Source organism: Lygodium microphyllum, chromosome 7 (genome assembly GCF_053477565.2).
Source record: "Lygodium microphyllum isolate KBCC chromosome 7, Lygodium_microphyllum_v1.1.10, whole genome shotgun sequence".
Taxonomy (NCBI): Eukaryota; Viridiplantae; Streptophyta; class Polypodiopsida; order Schizaeales; family Lygodiaceae; genus Lygodium; species Lygodium microphyllum.
This window is the reverse complement of record NC_141141.1, coordinates 16126914-16146674: the sequence shown is the minus strand read 5'-3', so window position 1 is coordinate 16146674 and position 19761 is coordinate 16126914.

The window sequence follows — 19761 nt, the reverse complement described above, 5'->3', positions numbered from 1 at the left end:
GCACGTATGCGGGTAAAGCAAGTTAATTATACACATCCTTCTTTGCTTCATGAGAAATCTTGCTCTCATCAAGTCTCTACGTCAAGGCATTGTGTTGAGTGCTTGGTGTCTAGTGTAAAGACACTCCCTACGGAGCTTCATCTTCAAGTGGTGAAGGCGCTTTCAAATTCGGGGATTAACAAGTTTTTGGAGGGTGAGTTACACATCAATGGTGTGCGGTATTGGCGAGAGGCTACATATGGTGATGCGCTTCAACTACTACTAGCAAGAAGACTCAAAGTAATTGAAAAGATAGCTATCGAAGCCTATGAACTTTACAAGGCTGATGATGGTCACACAAAAGCTACGCTAATTAGTGGTGAGCAAATCCTTTGCATCTCTCGAATGGTGGGATCTAAGAGGCCATAGCTTCAACGACATGCTTCATGAAAGTTTGTAGTGTAAATTTGTAGTTAATGCATAAATGACTACTCCTACTTTCTACAACTTTCAATCGGTTCAAAACATTTGGGTGGATGTGTGCATTAGTAGAAAGATACATTTTCAGCAAAGGTTGGTCTTCTATTTTGGAGCTGAGAGGTTGAGAGAGATCTTGTTGTCTCCTGATCCCATAATACTCCCTATTTTGGATTATAACATCTCCTTTAATGTGCACATATTCATTCTACTCTAAGTGTATCCCATGAACCATAGGGACTTGTACGGACCTATCCGTCCACTTGCTAGACAAACCGTGCATATAATCGTTAGCACAAAGATCAGGTTTCAAAATATTATAAGGGGCTTATTGGGCCCTCGTCGTCTTGCTGAGATTAATGCATCTGTAAATCCATTTATTCTACCCTTAATAAGATATGACTTGGGCCTAGACGTGTTCATCTTTATTTTGTATTCAGCTAGGCCAATATCTTCCTATCATGGCTTTTCCAAGTCTTTTTGGGCACAAAGGGGAGAAATCTCTGGACTTTTTGGATGACTTAGAAATGGCCTTCCTAGTCACAGGCCGAGATGACGAAGCAACCAAAGTACAGGCCTTCCCTTTAGTTCTAAAGGGTGATGCTCGAGTGTGGTATCAAGCTCTCCCAGAGGCTACAAGGGGTAATTGGGAGAATCTCAAGACCGCATTCATGCACAAGTACCAAGATACAGAGCCACCTGAAGATATTTGGAGACAACTCTTAGATCTTCGCCAAACCATAGCAAGGGAGTACCAAACCTATGAAGGCATGTTTATAAAATTGTGGAATAAATGGACAGCCTCTTTAGCTAAGGGAGAAAGAGTACATGATTGCCTTAAGAAAGATTGTTTTCTAGCCGGACTCCATCCTCTACTAAAGGAGAAGGTCAAAGGAAAGTTTCCCACATCCTATGAAGAATCAGTCACTTATGCGAGGGAGAAAGATAGAAAATTGAAGTATCAACCTCAGTTGAAGGGGGGAGTTGAATCCATACAGGTTTTACCAACCATGCCAAGGCCTAGAGAAATAGCAGAGGCCCCACCTGAACCAGAGATACCACAGCAAGAGCTCCTATAACGCATTACTAATCAACTTGAAAGCCTTTCGTTAAATTTGGTGCAAGGATTACGACCCCCTCCCCTCATAAATGAAGGTAATCGAGGTCCAAGAAGACAAGAAAGAGAGTATGTTTGCTATAATTGTGGGGAGACTGGCCATGGTATGTACTTTTGCCCTCATCCCAGGCGTTTTCCAGGAAATGGGTTCCAACCAAGGAGGGGACAACAAGTGACACCACCTAGGGAAAGGTTTGTTCCACCGAATCCAAGGCCTCCACCACCGGTTCAAGTTCTCCAGCATCCTCGACCACTTGCAGAGGTGCCGCCCTTGCCTGTCCAACCGCCAGAGAATCATGATGTTAGGATAATTAGTTTAGATGAGAGTGATGTCAAAGGGAAGGCCAAAGTAGTAGAGGTTGAAGCAATGCCAGTGAAGAAAGCCCGGAGAATTGAGAAGATGGAGCCTACACCACCAAAGGAGGTTGAAAATATGGAAGAGGAGGCAGAGTCATCAGTGGCTGCAAAGACACGCAACAGTAAAAAAAGGAGGGCTCGCTCACGCCGACACATTGAGCCAGATGATTTTCCATTGGGTAAAGGTACTAGAGCTTATGATTTGCTTGCTGATGTGAGGAATCAAGGGCCAAAAATTTCATGGCCACAATTACTACATCTATCTCCAACAGTGCGGCGACAATGGTCAAAGATGGTAAGCATTAGACCCATGAAGAATAGACATGTGAATGCAATCCAGGCTAGAAAGATGAAAGATATTGTACCTCTAGTGGAAGCCGAAATCAATGGGCAGAGAGTGTCAAAGACATATGTGGATGGTGGTGCAGAGATTTGTGTCATGACGGAAAAGTTGATGCATCGTTTGGGATTAGAGGTAAATGAAACTACTAAATTTGGGGCCAAAATGGCTAACAATGTGGTAGTAAATTGTTTGGGAGTTATAAAGAAAGTCAAGGTAAAGGTGTGTGGAGTGCAATTGGAGCTTGACATGTATGTGATGCCAGTGAAGGGGGATGGCTATTCGCTCATTCTTGGGCGACCATGGCTAATGGGAATGAAAGCCAGACAAGATTGGGAGACAGGGGCTTTAGAGCTCAGGCCACAAAAGGGGCTGCATAAAAAATGGAAGAGCACTATCTACAACATGAAGGAGGGCTGACAGGAGGATCTTGTGTTAGAAACCACCGCTGATGAATGGAGTTCCAGCGAGGGTTGGTCATCTATGACAGAGGGAGAGTCTTCTAATGAGGAGGAAGAAAGCTCTCTAGAAGTGATGGGTATTACATTAAAAGGGCCTCCTAGTAGTGAAATTCTGCAGCAGCTTCCAAAGGTCGAGAAGGAGGGGTTAGAAAAAATGTTGGCTAAGGATCTATCAGTTGAGGAGAAGGCAGCCTACATGGAAGTGGTGATAAAACACTCTGCACTTTTTATTTCTGATTATGAACACATCACAGGTGTGACAGCAGTACAACACCACATTAATCTAAAAGAGGGAGCACGGCCAGTGGTGCAGCGACTACAACGATTGGGAGTAGTTCAACAAAACACTCTACTCACTGAGGTGCAACGACTTTTAAAGGCAGGCTTTATCTATCCAATAGGGGATTCAGAGTGGGTTTCACCTGTGGTCGTGATACCCAAGAAGAATGAAAAATGGAGGATTTGTGTGGATTGCAAGCCGCTAAATGCCGCAACTAAGAGAGATCACTTTCCTCTTCCCTTTCAGGATGAAATACTCAACGAGGTGGCCGGGCATGAGAGATACACTGTTTGTGATGGGTATTCAGGTTATTTCCAGATCCGAATAGCTAAGGAGGATCAACAGAAGACCACCTTCATTACACCTTGGGGTTGTTTTGCTTACAAAGTAATGCCATTTGGATTAACAAATGCCCCAGCTACCTTCCAGCGATTCATGAATTATGTCTTCCAGCCATATTTTGGGAAATCCATCAGGGTCTTTATTGATGATTTTTGTATTTATAGTTCTAAGGCTCTACATTTAGGGAAGGTGGATGAAGCTTTCAACCGACTCGCACAAATGGGGGGGGCAGTTAAACCATGAGAAGTGTCGCATTGGCGAAAGTAGTGTAACTTTGTTAGGGCATGTCGTAAGTGAGAGGGGCATTGAAGCTGATCCAAACAAAGTTAAGGCCCTATTGGCGGTGCCATCACCATCTTCTGTGAAGCAACTAACCTCTTTCATTCAGAAGGTGCGATATATGGGGCGGTTCATTCATCTCCTCTCCCAATTAATATTTCCACTGCAACAGTTAACCCACTCCAAGGAGCTCCTGTGGAGTGACGAAAGCGAAAGGTGCTTTCACGAGGTGAAGAAGGCTCTTAGCACCCTTCCTATAATTTTACAGCCTTGTTGGGATCAAGAGTTTTTTGTCAACCCGAGTTTTGGGGACAATGCTCTAGGGGCAGCACTAATACAAAAGGATGCTAAAACTGGACTAATGAGACCAGTTTACTTTTCTAGTAGAGTAATGACAGCATCAGAACGAGGGTACAAGAAGATCGAGGTAATGGTTTTGTCTCTAATGTTTGCTATAAGAAAGTTTCATCCTTATCTTCTCCCTAGGCCATTCACAGTGATCACGACAGAAGAGCATTTTCCCTATGCCTTACAGCACATGGATGTTTCAGCTAGAATCGCTAAGTGGGTGATACAACTCCAAGAGTTTGACTACACCTTCAAGGTGGAGGATTCTACTCGAGCTTGCCTAGCTGATTTGTTGACCCATAGATGCCATCAAAAGAAGGAAAAAGAGAAAGGAAAGGTAAAAGAGGAGACACCTTCTCTTGAGGAGCCGCCGCGGGTAGAGAATGCCCATGCCCTCTACTTTGATGGAGCCTACAAGCGTGTTAAAGACAAAGCGGCAGCAGGAATAGTGGTGTTCAGTCCCGAAGGTGACAAAATTTATGGAGAAGGTATCAGCTTGGAGGATGTCCATTCTAACAATGAAGCAGAATATCAAGCCTTGCTTTTAGGTTTGAAGTGGTGTCTCTCACATGGTATCACTCGGCTTAATGTTTTTGGGGATTCTATGCTCATTGTTAAGCAAATGAAAGGAATCTGGGCTTGTAAAAATGATAACTTAGCAATGAAAATGAGGGAAGCTAAAGCTCTCATGAGAAAGCTACAGAAAGCCCAAATCTATTTTGTGCCAAGGCGCACAAATGGCGACAGATGCTCTAGCAGCTAAAAATTTGAAAGAGGTAATGGTGGGAATTATTGCCGTAAAGCTTCCCTTGTTTCAAGGAAAGTTTCAACTACAAGATGTGCTTTATTTTCCCGAGCAAGGTGAGGCACCTACACATATGTGTAAAAGTGAGAAAAGGTGGCTAGCTACTAAGGCCACTAAATACTGCTTGATAAATGATGTGTTGTATTGCAAAGGAAAGGATGCAGTGCTTAGAAGGGTGCCAACAGCAAAGGAGATTACAGATGTGATTAAGAGCTGCCATGAAGGGGTTTGTGGTGGACATTTTGCTCAAGAAATAACCAGCAGAAAGATTCTCCAAGCCGGTTTTGTGTGGCCTAGTCTACATCGAGATGTGCAACATTGGTGCCGCACTTGTGACGATTGCCAAAAGACCGGACCAAGGAAGTTAGTGCATGAGGAACAAAATCCCATAACTACATATGGCCCATTTGGGAAATGGGGGATTGATGCAATAGGGCCACTCCCACGAACTCAATCTGGCAAGGAATACATCATAATGGGAGTGGACTACATGACGAGGTGGGCAGAGGCTTTAGCAACTAGTAGGATCACAGCCCAAGAAGTGGGAAAATTTATGTTTGAAAATATTTGTTGCAGGTTTGGCACACCTTTGGAAATTATCTCGGATCGGGGTCCTGGTTTTAGGGCAAACCTAGTAGGGGAGCTAATGGAAAGGCTAAAAATCAAGCACAGGCATTCTACTCCCTACTATCCACAGTGTAATGGTTTGGTCGAAAAAGTGAATGGGCTGATTTGTAAGATAATTACCAAGCAGGTACACATGCACCCCAAGCACTGGGATAAAAAATTGAATGCAGCTCTTTGGGCCTACAGGACTTCATTTAGAACCTCGCTTGGCTATACTCCATTTCACCTCGTCTATGGCCAAGAAGCTTTGCTTCCTATAGAGGTGGAACTGGCCAGTTTGCGTGTTTTAGTAGCCAGTCAAGAGAAGAATCAAGATAAGAAGTTAGAGGAAAGGATCTTGGATCTAGAGAGGCTGGAGTTAGATAGAGAAGCAGCAGTCCAACACTATTCCATGCAGGCTGAAGAGAGGAGGAAGACCTTTAATAAGAAGCTGGCTAGCAAACACATAAGGGAAGGATCACTTGTGCTACGCTATGATAACCGCTTCGATAATAGAAAGGATGCTAAACTTGTGTTCAAGTGGGACGGGCCATTCATGGTCATAAGGAGATATCCAAATGGCAGCTATAAGCTAGGTGACATGGATGGGAAGATTCACAAGACAAGGGTAAATGGATGGCGATTGAAGCCTTATTTTCAAAGAAATATGAACACTTTGGAGCAGTCATTCAATGAAGAGCCACCAATGAGGGGGTGCAGTCCTCCTTGCTCTATTGGACCATCATTATCAAGCTAGAGGCATGAATACCTCTAGCCTAAGGGGAGGGCTAATGATCCGGGTTTTTTACAACCCGGATTATTACCACAAAATTTTGGCCAAAGCCCCTATCAAGAGCTTACCATATCACTTTGGGTTTACTCTTCAAGCACTAGGTATGCTACATTGCTTCTCGATTATGATAACTCTAGCAAATGGGGGGAACAAGTTCTTAGAAGGCATGTCAATGTAAAGGGTCAAAGGGATGGTTATCTTAGTGAAGATGAAAATAGATTACACCTAGGAGTTGAGTGAATGCATAGATTTTTTCAAAGGACTAGCCTCCAACTACACATGGGCTCCGTCTGCATCACTAAGATTTGGAATCTATCACCATCATTAGAGGACACCTCACCCTTGCACACAAGTCAATATCCACATCATAGTGTCATTTGGATCTTGCACAAAAGCTTACAAGCATGGACCCCTTTTGTCACATACTTATATGTATTTATATACATATGGGATACTAAAGTCAAAGCAGCTTTTGGAAGCCCTTTTTTATAATCTCAATAACTCCCAAGAAAAAGCGAATTTCAAGAAAATTCCCGCGAAAGCCGATCGGTTTCGACCTGATCTACAAAGTTGTAGAAGAAACTTTTTCCAAATTCCTCACGGATTTGAAGTTACGAAGGCGCAGACTGCTGGCTACATGCAATTTTCTTCTCTCTTTCACCACACCAACTTTCCACTCTATCCTTCTTGTAAATATATTATAATAATGTGCTTTGGGCACCCACCTCTTGTAATCTAGCTCAATTTCTCTATTTTGTCTACCACCACCCTTGGCTTCTTGCATGATGACCAAGGTGGGGACTTGTCCCATCCACTATGCTCCATATTTTCAAAGATGCCATACATCATCTAGGATTATGTTAATCAAGAAGATTAGCTTAATCTAATCCCTCATGGAGGCTATATAAAGAGCCCATGGAGAGAGGGAAAGGGGAGGAGAATGACAAGTCCATGAGAGCATTTTAGAATACCCTCATCTCTTTGAGGGAAGCTATGAGTGAGTTCTTTTATTATGTAGCATAATGGCAAGCTTCCTCTACCTCTTCTCCTATTATCTCCCTCTCTTCTCATCTTCTCATCCCATGTAGCATAATGGTAAGCTTCTTCTACCTCTTCTCCTATTATCTCCCTCTCTTCTCATCTTCTCATTCCATGTAGCATAATGGCAAGCTTCTTCTACCTCTTCTCCTCTTGTCTCCCTCTCCTCTCATCTCTCTCTCTTATATTTCAATATGGTGTCTAGTACATATATTCTCTCTTGTAAATTTGTGTCTTGGTTCTCTTGATTCTCTTTGAGAAAATGGATGTCCTAGCCCATCCTCCCTTTGGCTAGGTGGTGCCCCTCTTTAGTTCTCTTAGTGAGGATTGGAGGTTGGATGGGTAAGAGGCAACCTGTTCATCATTTCAGCCCTCATTTTTTGTGCCCCTCTTTAGTTCTCTTAGTGAGGATTGGAGGTTGGATGGGTAAGAGGCAACCCGTTCATCATTTCAGCCCTCATTTTAAATAAAATGTACATTACATTCGATTTATAAGTGAAAATTTTCATTACACCATGAGGTACAAAAATTTCATATAAATGTACAAAGCCAAAATAATAAGGCTCGTGTATGCTTATGTTTGCTCTTTTGATTATTTATCTACTGCCTTCTCCTTTGTTGGCTTTGTGGCTTCTTTATCGATTTCTTCCAAGATGGTTTTTCTCACAGGGCCTTTCTTTGATTGTTGAAATAATTTCACCTTTACAGGTAGTCTCTTTTCTTGGGGCTTAAGAGGGGATGGATCAAATTTCAGAGGAGAAAGCATTGGCATTCCTTTTTTTTAAGACTCTACAGCAGTGGTCCCATTGCCTTTGCCCTTGCCCTTGCCATTGGCATTGCCATTGCCCTTACCCTTTCCCTTGCCCTTTCCCTTGCTTGTGCCCTTGGCCATTGAAGTTTTGGGAGGAAGAGGGGAGTCAGGATCATATGGTGTGATTGCCTTGTCCAGAATCAGCTCAATGGATCTCTCCCTTATCCACCAAACATATGAATCAGGATAGTCTCTACATTGTAAGAATAAATGTTATAAGTTAGTGAAAAGAAATCATGATAAGGGTTACACAAACATCAAATGAAATTAACTTACATTCACTCCTTCTATGTGTAACAACTTTGAATCCACTGTTCTGCAAATATTTAAGATAACTCTCCATCCACAAGAATGCGCATCGCTTTGCAATGGAACTTCTTGTAGAAGAAACGTATAAGGCCTTTGAGGATCAGCAAGATCCTCATATGTAGTATCCAAAAATGTAGAAACAAGTCTACCAGCACTGCAAAAGGAAGCTTTGTAATTTCAAAATATTTTTTGTAAATAAAATCAAAGTAAGTAAATTTCTTTCAAAATACATTTTTGCTTGGCCATGAACATTGTTGAGAGAGTTCACAAAGATAATTTCTCTACTAAGACAATTAATATAGATGAGACTCCAATGCCCTCTGCAAATTCAAAATAGAGGTGAGTAGAAGGGTGAAAGCAAATGAATATAAATTTTCCTTTACAGAAAATAAAAATACCTTTCTACATAAGGGAAAAAGATGTGGTAATTTGTCACACTATCGAAGGTACGAAAAAATGGTGACATATTAGACCCAGATTTTGCAAATAGTTCCACAGAGAGAAGTGGATCAACAATATATATGGTTCTACGGATATCGAGAGTGAGAGAGGAGGCTAATGCCTTGCAGTCAATAGCAAAATCTATTCAATACAAATTACATCTAAAATATACTTGAACCTATAAGACTTACCTTACGCAAAAAAAAACAAAAAATATAAGCCTTACCTTATGCAACAAAAAACAACGGAGTCAGATAGTTGGGCATCCCTTTTTTCCAACATAGGCTTGTCCTCAAGAGATATACTAAGATATTCCTCCTTAGATTCCGCAGAAACATTCACAAGTATCTGCCCATACACTTTGCCCATCCTCTTGTTGTTGACGGGAGCAAGTGATGTGGCTTTCCTCTTGTAAACTTCGTCTTCAGTTTCCAACACCTCCTGACTTTTTTCACTCAAGAAAAACTCCTGCTGGGTGGCATCCCTTGTAGAGTAAAGGTGAGTTACATCCTCAACCTTTAGCTTTTTCCCTTTCTTGGACAATTTCGGGGGAATGTTAAGGATTTCAAGGGCTTTTTGATCGTTGGAAGGCAAGGGCCTCAGCACTTTATCGAACCTATACTTGATTCTGCTGATGATGCTGAAATCCTTATTCATAAGGGTAATTCTATGAGCATGGGCAGTAGCAATGTAAGCATCGTTCATGAAATCAATAACAAAATCCTCTGCGGCCTCTTGTAGAGCAAGAATGGCTGAGAGTTGCCACTTCTTATTTAGACCAGAGACAGTTGTCCACTTGAGACAATCTATCAGAGATCTCTTTAACGACTCTTATAAAAGCAACCTTTGGAATGACATGCTGTGTAGCTCTCTGGGCTTTCCTAATCTCACTGAAACACCTCTGCATATAGAAGAATCAGGACTTCCTCTTTCTCTTTTGTGGCTTGGGAGGTTCAGTGGCTTCAGCAAATGTAGGCGCAGGTGCAATTGCAGGGGATGAATCTTTCACAGGGCAAGTCTCACCCTTTGCTTCTTCAACTTCAGGAGAAGAAACATTCACTGCATTGAAATTCTTTAACTCCATGGAAGATGTTAGGCCAACACCTTGTGTAGGGGGGATTTCTGTGGTAAAATTCTATGGGGCCTGTGATGGCCCAGCTTCAGCAAAATTTGAAGAGGGCTCCTCCTCAGATTCATCAAATTGTAACTTTCTTCTACCCCCACTGTCCTTCCTATCTAGATACACTCTTCTTGCAGTTTGCTTTGTCCTTGCCATACAGAGAAGCAAATAGAAGAACCAGAAGGACAAAAAGTGGTATAGCAAAGTTCTATAAACGCAACAGGCCTTATACGGCACGAGAAGGGACAAGAAGAGAAATGCCGATATGGCGCGATATGAAGAATACGAAGAGTATGGAAGCGCATCCTCGCTCCGTATTGGAGAGGATAAGAAGAGAAATGCGGAAATGGCGTGATAGGAGGAATACGAAGACTATGGAAGCACGCGCTTGCTCCGTATTGGAGAGGACAATCGCGTCGTATCAAAGATGAGAGGAGAAATGCCGATACAGCGCGATATGAAGAACACGAAGACTACGTAAACACGCCCTTGCTCCGTATTGGAGATGACAGAAGGCCGATATGACGCGAGGAGGAGGTTACGAAAGCTTTGGAAGAACGTCCTCGCTCCGTATCGGCACACCTACTTTAGACCACCGACGCAAAGAAATCAGCAAAGAGACACACTCGTTCGGAAGTAAGGACGATGACCGATACGACGCGAGAGAATAGAAACGCAGAAGACACAAGACTTGGATCGCAGCGTATCGGCAAGCAAGGTGGAAGAGCTCGAGAATGTAAAGTGTATATGTAGGCAAAATAACCTCTTATATACCCACGTCAATCATGACACGTGTCAGACACGTGTCTGACGTTGATTGTGCCACATGTCTGCGCATATCGTGCATATGCTACGTGTCGACTAACGACGGGTCCACGTGTTTGCCACGTGTTTGTCGGCCACATGTTGGCCAATGGCTACTACCACGTGTCGAAGCCCAACGGATAGTGCCAGGTGGCATTATCGCGCGCCTACATAAGGATGTGTCCCTAATCCATACGGCTTTTTTTGGTTTCTTTGTGTACCTCTATCTCTTCTCCTAATACAGCGCAAGAGCGAGTGTTTGTCTTCTGCGCTTTTGTCTGTTCGCGTCATTTTGGGTGTTCTACAGAGTCTTCCTTTAGCGTGTGTCCTAAGCTCATAGTGCCCGAGGAAGGGTGATCACTGATTCTGTCTCTCTCTTCTCCCGTCCTTACGGTTGTGGCTCTTTGGTTAAGTTGCTTGCTGGAATCACCGATACGATGCAAGGAGGAACATCCGTGTCAAGCGTTTCAGTCTTATCGCTGTCAAGATTGTGGGAGAGAAGGAGTCTCACTTGTAGCTTTCTTTCTTGCACAATGGGGGAATACACACAAAGGTGGAGGCTGAAAACAGTTTTCCTCTTCTTAGTTGTGTAAGCCAAAAGAACTCTAGTACAAGGAAATAGAAGAACCCTATATATGGGTCTCAAACCAAACTCAACTAACTAAGGTGGCATACTAACTGAGCCACAAACTAGAGTAGATAAGGATAGCTGTCATGTAGCTATTATTCATGAGTGGTGTACCAACCGCATCTGCAAACTGACACGCCTGTGACATAAATGCACAACGGTCACCCTGGCATATCACGAGTGGAGCTCGATATCTCAACACTCCCCCTCGAGCTCAATCCCAATTCTTGCACACCAAGCAGGTCTCTGAACTTGCGCAGCTTCTTTGCGCCCAATGCCTTCATAAATATGTCAGCTACCTGATCCTCTGTGCTGACATAAACTAGATCAATAAGACCTAGTAAAACCCTCTCCCGCAATGCACCTCAATGTTCTTTGTTCTAGCATGATAGACTGGGTTATTTGTCAAGTGTATACTACTCATGTTGTCACAATAAATGACAACTGGCCCATTTGTAGGCAGATGCATATCATAAAGTAGCTTATGCAACCAAGCTACCTCACATGTAGCCATTGCTGCGCCCCTATACTCAACCTCTGTGCTCGACAAGGCAACTGTAGGTTGTTTCTTGCTGCTCCAAGTGACTGCAACACTCCCAAAAGAGAACACATATCCACTGGTAGATCGTCTATCAGAAATACTACCAGCCCAATCAGCATCAGTGTATCCATGCAACTGTATCTGAACCCGAGTCTCATAAAACAGTCCATACTGCAATGTGGACTTCACATACTTGAGTATGTGTCTAGCCGCATCCAAATGCGGTTTCCTTGGAGCCTACATAAATTGACTTACCAATCCAATAGCATAGCTCAAATCTGGCCTGGTAATAGTCCTATAAATCAAACTTCCTACTATGCGTCTGTACATAGTAGGATCTTCCAAAAGCTCACCTGCATCTGCACTCAGCTTCACATTCTGCTCCAAAGGAACTGAAATAGGCTTACAGCCTGTCATCCCATATTTGGACAACATGTCCAATCCATACTGCCTTTGCAAGAGCTATATCCCACTTGGTGATCTAATCACCTCAATTCCCAAGAAATAATGCAACTCTCCCAAATCCTTCATCTCAAACTTCTGCTTCAATAGCATTTTCACATAAAGGATATCTTCATCACTGTCACCTGTCATAATCAAATCATCAACATAAATGACAAGAAGCATAATACCTTTCTCTGCTTTTCTCACATAAAGTGAGAAATCTGCCTTGGAAATCTGAAACCCAATAGTGATAAGATACTGTCCTATCTTGTCAGACCATGCTCTAGGTGCTTGCTTCAAGCCATACAAGGCTTTCTTCAACCTGCAAACAAACTCATGATGAACAACATGCACATAACCTAGTGGCTGCTCCATATATACCTCTTCTTGAAAATCACCATACAAGAAGGCATTCTTTACATCCATCTGATGTAAAGACCATCCCTTTGATGCAGCCATAACAATGACTACTCTTACGGTTGCCATCCTTGCAACTGGACTGAATGTTTCTTCATAGTCAATGCCATATATTTGTGCATACCCCTTGACTACTAATCTTGCCTTGTATCTGTTCACAGAACCATCTACATTGTGCTTCACCTTATAAACCCACTTACAACCAATTGCATTCTTACCTTTAGGCAAAGGTACCAACTCCCATGTAGCATTTTCTTCCAAGGCATCCATTTCTTCATCCATGGCTTTCTCCCATTTTTCTTTTCCCATGGCTTGCTCAAAAGAAGTGGGTTCTGGTTCCTGTATCACTTTGACCATATATGCATAGTGAATGGCTATAAATCCATCATATTTCACCCTATCCACAGGATACCTAGCTCTGGTAGACCTGCGCAAAGTAGGTTCACTTCCAGGTGCTCTCAAAACATCCTTGGTCTTCCTTACTCTAGGTGTAACAATAGAAGGAATACCCAACTCATCATCAATGCTCTATTCTGAGCCAGTGGATTCACCATCCATATAAGAGTGACCTGCATTCACATCAAACATGGGCTGATCTACCTTCTCTTTTCCTTTTCGTGAAACCTGCATACCACTATTTGCATTGTTTTGAGAAGATTCTCCTGATCTCAATTTGCCTGTCCATGGCAAAGAATGTGAACCACTGCTAGAGGATGCTCCAGGTCCACTAATATTTTGTGACTGCTGCTGTGAATTCTGTACAGCATTACCATTTTGTGCATCTACATCATCAATCACATTTACTGGTTTATACCAGCTACTCATCTCATCAAAAACAACATCTTTACTCACTGTAAACTTACGAGTAGAAGGGTTATAGCATCTATACCCTTCACAGAGTAACCAATAAAGATGCACTTCTCAGCTTTTGGATCCAACTTGGATCTCAACTTATCTGGCACATGTACATAGGCAATGCAACCAAAAATTTTCAAATGAGAAATATCTGGTTTCCTACCAGTATACCTCTCCTCTAGAGTCATCCCATGTATTGCTGCAGTGGGAGTCCTGTTCATTATGTAGATTGTTGTAGCAACTGCTTCAGCCTAATAAAAATCTGGCAGGTCTTTTTCATTGAGCATGGCACGAGATACCTCTCCAATATGCTTGTTTTTTCTTTCTGCAATTCCATTTTGCTGTGGGGTATGACTGCATGAATATTGCTGCTTTATGCCATGCTCCTGCAAGAACCTTGAAAACTCATTTGAGAGGTACTCTCCCCCTCCATCTGACCTTAGGCATTTTATTTGCAGGCCTGTTTCTTTTTCAACCATAGCTTTAAGAGTTTTGAAATGCCCAAAAACTTCACTTTTCTTTTTCATAAAATACACCCAAACTTTTCTGCTATAGTCATCAATAAAAGTGACAAAATAATGACAGCCTCCAAGAGATGCAGCTTTAGTAGTCCACACATCAGAGTGGATTAATTCCAATGGCTTCTCACCCTCTTGAACATGTCTAGGAAATGGTTTCCTTGCCTGTTTTCCAAATTAACAGGCTTCACATACCTTATGCATTTCTGCAACCTTGAATTTAGGCAATCCTGCAACAATATTTTGGGCCTGCATTGATTTAAGTCGTTGTACATTAACATGACCAATGTGTTTATGCCATATATCAATATCTGCAACTACACCGGTCCCATGTGCAAACATTGCTGCACTCAATTCAGGCATGTCTGCATCCAACGTAAACATTCTTCCCTTCTTCTTTCCTTTTGCTATCAAGCGACCTTTATTTTTCATATCCTCAACAAAGCTCATATTTTCTCTTTGCACATTGTGCAACTCTTGCTTGAGCTGCATTTTCCTGGCTTGCGTATTTGTGCTATACATTTTTGACAAAGTATCCCATGCCTCCTTTGGCGTACTTGCATCCTGAATATGCACAATCATAGAGTCTGAAATACTGATAGAGACAACCAGTACATAACTTTCCTGGCTCTCTCATGCCATGCTTTAAATGCCTGCATTTGCTGTTGATTGGGAACATCAGGAAGAACTGGTTCTTCTTCATTTCCTGCAACAAATTCCCAATATCCTTTTCCCATAAGGAAATTCGTCATTCTAAACTTCCATGCTTGGAAGTTGTTCTTGTCAAGCTTTTCAGTTATAATCTGTGAAAGAGAATCAGACGCCATTATAGAACACTGCAAAAAATTATGTCACTGCAAAGAACACAGCTTCAGCCTCATAAGGGCAAATCTGCAAAACTGATGAAAGTGGTATTTGACCACACAGTCACTTCCTAGTGATGATTTTGCATCAACAGGAAACAAGGATGATTCTGTAACTCCGAATATATCTGCACACAAGCATACGATGCAATTTATGTGGTAACTTTTCATTGACCTGTAGAACAGTGGTCGCACAGCATAAAACTGGGCCTTTTCCTGAGTGCGTGCAGAAAACTTCCGCCTCCAAAACAGGCGTCGAAATGGCCTCAAATAAAAAAAACAGGGTCACTAAGGGCTAAAGCCATCTCCCGCAGCATATACTGCCCTCTTGCTTCACCGCGAAGGGCGTCTCAACCTGAGACAATGCACTCTTGCAATTTTCGGCTGTGCTACCTGCAGAGATCTGCTCCCAAAACGGAAAATGAAAGCAACACTGATTCTCTTACTAGAACACCGTAAGCTTGGCTTGCTTTCTTGAGGTCCTTACCACGAACAAGACTTTGATACCATGTCAAGATTGTGGGAGAGAAGGAAGGAGTCTCACTTGTAGCTTTCTTGCTTGCACAATGGGGGAATACACACAAAGGTGGAGACTGAAAACAATTTTCCTCTTCTTAGTTGTGTAAGCCAAAAGAACTCTAGTACAAGGAAATAGAAGAACCCTATATATGGGTCTCAAACCAAACTCAACTAACTAAGGTGGCATACTAACTGAGCCACGAACTAGAGTAGATAAGGATAGCTGTCATGTAGCTATTATTCATGAGCGGTGTACCAACCGCATCTGCAACTGGCACGTCTGTGACATAAATGCACAACGGTCACCCTGGCATATCACGAGTGGAGCTCGATATCTCAACAATCACGTCGTATTAGCACAAGTTGGAAACATGTCTGAACCCACAGAATTCCTAGGCTCCAAGGTTTTGCCAGGAACTGGTAAAAGAAGAAGGCTTTCAAAAGGCTCAAGGGCATCAACATGTGATGAGCCTGTGCATTCTGTTTCTTCTCCATGCTCTGCCACCAGTGTGAGAATGCCAAGAACATCTCTAGGGAAGCGAAAGTCAGTAATGAGAGGTCAAGGAGTATTAGAGCTTACTGATATCACTCCATCAGAGAGGCTTCTTGATTTTATCCTTCAGAATGAAATGGATCTCTCATTCTATGGAGTTGTGAAGAATGTCTTTAATCCTGATTGGGACCTTGACAGTGTTTTGAAATCTTGTAAAAAATATATTTTGGAGGACTTTTTGGAGTTTGAAAATCTTGCAGGTCCTTCTATTGAAGTTGGCACAAATGAATATGTCCATGTTCCCATTGGGTCAACAAGAAATGAAAAGTCCATGTTTACTAAGAAGTGTGGTGCCCACTCTTTGGACAGGTTTTATGCAAGAGACATATTGTGCTCCACTCATTCCAAAAACTGCAAGATGATGAGAAAATCTATTGCTTTTATTGTTTTCACCCTTGTCAAATATCCTGTGAAAGCTGATGAGCAACAGTTGGAACGAGAAAAGTTTGCCAGCTTTTGCATGTTACATGATCTGGTAGATGAAAAGGAAACAGAGGAAGTTGTAGATGCAAATTTTGAGGCTTCTATTGCTGAGAATTTGGATGTTGCTCACTTCAAAGCTAAGACTATCATTGAGGAGAGCCAAGGAGATACAAACCCTCCAACTGATGAGAGTTCTCACCATACTGTTCCTTCTCTACCATCTATACCTTTCAAGGACAAGGAGTACATTTTACTGTCAGATATTCAAAAACTTTTCAATCTCAGGGAAGATTATTGTCTAGCAATTATTACAGAGGCTTCTGATGCTCCAAATGGGATAATTGACACAAAGAATGAATCAAAGGAAGAGATACTCAAACTTGATAAAGAAACTCTAGAGGATAAGTTTATTGATGCTGGTGAGGTCCTCTCTCTTTGTTTTACCAATTGAAAAACCTGTCAAAATAAGCCCATATTAAAAAATTGTTACTTTACCAGATAAAAAGTGATATCTTTTTCTCCCCATGCCTCTTTTATCGTGTGAACAAGCTTTGTGATTGATCTTTTGAACTCTTTCACATATGTATATGTTGTCTTATGTTGCCTGAGGAGTTTCAAAAAAACATCAAGGTGTATCCAGACCTCCATTCTAAGAAACGCAAGCCTCGGCGTGCTTGCAACATTTGTTGTGACCTCACATAGCTCTCTCCAACACTCCCAAGCCGCATTCACCTGCTTTCCTGAATGGTTTCCTAAGAATCGTCTACCTTTTGAGCCTCCCATAGAGACATCGGCCAAGATATCTCTTGTTTTTCCTGAAAGTATCGGATCCTTTCTCAAGTGAACTTGGCCCCCATGAAATCCCATTTTCGATAGTAATGCCTCGCATTTATCAATACACTCATCTGATAAAGATAATGGCTTAATGGAATATGCATAGTCAAGATGCAACGTGAGAAGCTTATCGATTATTCTAATCTCTGCATATGCAAAGTACAAATATGAACATTCTTAAGAGATATTGAAAGTATGGGATCCCAGATGTCTTCTATGTTTTTAAATTTACTCAAATCTATAGAGTTTCTATTTGGGGCTCTTCTTACTGGTCGCAAACTACTCCAATCTTTGGATCCAATACTTTCCATGCAATAAATGCAAGGATATTTTACATTTGCACCATTACATATTCCAAGCATACATTTGATAGTTTTCAAATCAGTACTCATATGCCATTCCACATTAAATTTACCAACCCCATCAACTACCAACATTTCTCCTTCACTTTGAGACTTAATGATATTTGGAATACCTGTATGGTTGAACAACCATTTCAACGTTTGATGATTTTCAATTGGTACCTGGGCTACACCAATCCACCAAATCTCCATCTCGGATTGGATCTTATGCAATGGAGCTTGGCCCTCACCATTGCTATGGTCCAATGCCATGTTCATGAGGCAAATGCTAATTCTTTCCATCTTCTGTCCCTTTTGAATCTGTGCTTCATCCAACTTCAAGGAAAACTTTATAACACCATAACTTTCTTCTATTGTGATTTTATACATGTGAACCATTGCAATTTGCACCTTTTTTAGATCAACCCATATATTGTTAAACGCATTGTAATAAAAAATTACCTTTTTTTTTGTTTTTCATAGGACATAGACCTTTCGATGTGAATGTAATCTCCAAAAACATGTGGAATCTTGCAATTCATGGCAATTCTTGCAGTCGAAACTGCAAGGGCTCGGGGCAATCCAAATATAGTTACCCTATTGCGTTTAAGATTTTTAAACCATAATCCAGAGATAGCACGATAACCTTTTCAACTTATACCCATAGTATCACATGTCTCTACAATTTCATTTGCTTTCATCGTGCCTTTTAAGTCCTTCACTAACTCTTTGAGAGTTGGACCTCTCAAATCCACATTTTCGGGTGACTTAAGAATCCTCAAAATATCTTTCTTATTCATGGTTTCCTTCAAAAGTTTGATTCTTTCCTCATTCTCTCGGATATTGATGCCTAATATGTTAGAGACATATTTCTTTGTAAGATTTAGTCTCCTTTTCTTTGCTCTCTCACACAAGCTGGTTATATTTTTTAATGGTCTCTTCCTCTCTCTAAATCCTACGAGAGTTTCTCTCAAGCGTGTTAGCTTATCCTGCAATGACTTGTTAACATTTTTCAAAATATCAATCTGACTTTTCAACTCTAAAATATTTGTTTGTGTAGTTTCTAGTGCTTTTTTCATTTCGTGCATTTGAGCTATATATGTGTAAGATGCAGAGTATAACCTCATACAGTAGCCAAGCATTCCATTGTAACCTTCTCCAGCATATCTTATATAGTCATGGACATTGAAAAAAGGAGGTGGTTTACCTGTAGAAGGATCCCTGGGATAAATATTTTCGTCCACCCACAAATCTATATGCTTCATTCCTTGTGTTCGCAACCTGTTGGCTTCAATCTCATCTATCAATACTCGATGATGTATACTTCTCCAAGATGTGTAAATTGGATCTAGCTGAATAGTTAGCTTGTATTTACGCGTGCTTGCGCCTGTGTTATTTGAAGTAGTATTGCTAGACATTCTAGCAAATGAACCGAGCGAGAATCTCACAGTGATAGGAAGCAAGTGCAACAAAAAGAATGGCAAAAGAGAATAGTGTGTAGAAAGAAAACGTGGGAGCAAACAAATGCGATGTTCATATGAAAATCTCTAAAATACAAAATCTCTCGAGTTCCAAGACAAAAACGGCCGAAAAGGTGACCCCTGACCTGGATTAAAAGATGAGGGCAATTAATGGCCGACCTCTTCAATGAACCAAATATTCTCTCATTAATCACATTTGGACAACCAAATTTAGAGGTTATATTCTTCCTAAACCTCAACTAATTAGCAACTTAATCACTTTCTTACAAGTGCCATTTTTGAAGCGTTTTTGGCCCTAATGTCTCTCTAATCGTATAATAAAAAGTATGGTCAACAATAATCTTTTGAAATCCTTGATATTTGAGATGATAACCTATTTTTCCATACTAAGATATTAGAGCTTGCTTCAATCCATACAAGCTTCTTGATCTTGCATACCAAATGCTCTTTACCTATTCCAATATGGCCCTCTAGTTGTTTCATGTATAGCTCTTCCTCAAGCTATCCATTGAGAAAGATATTATTTATTTCCATCTATCAATAGATTCCATTTGTGAAGAGTTTCCAAAGAGAGCAACAATTTGATGGAGCTCATCTTAGCTACAAGACATAAGTCTCTTCATAATCAATACCATCT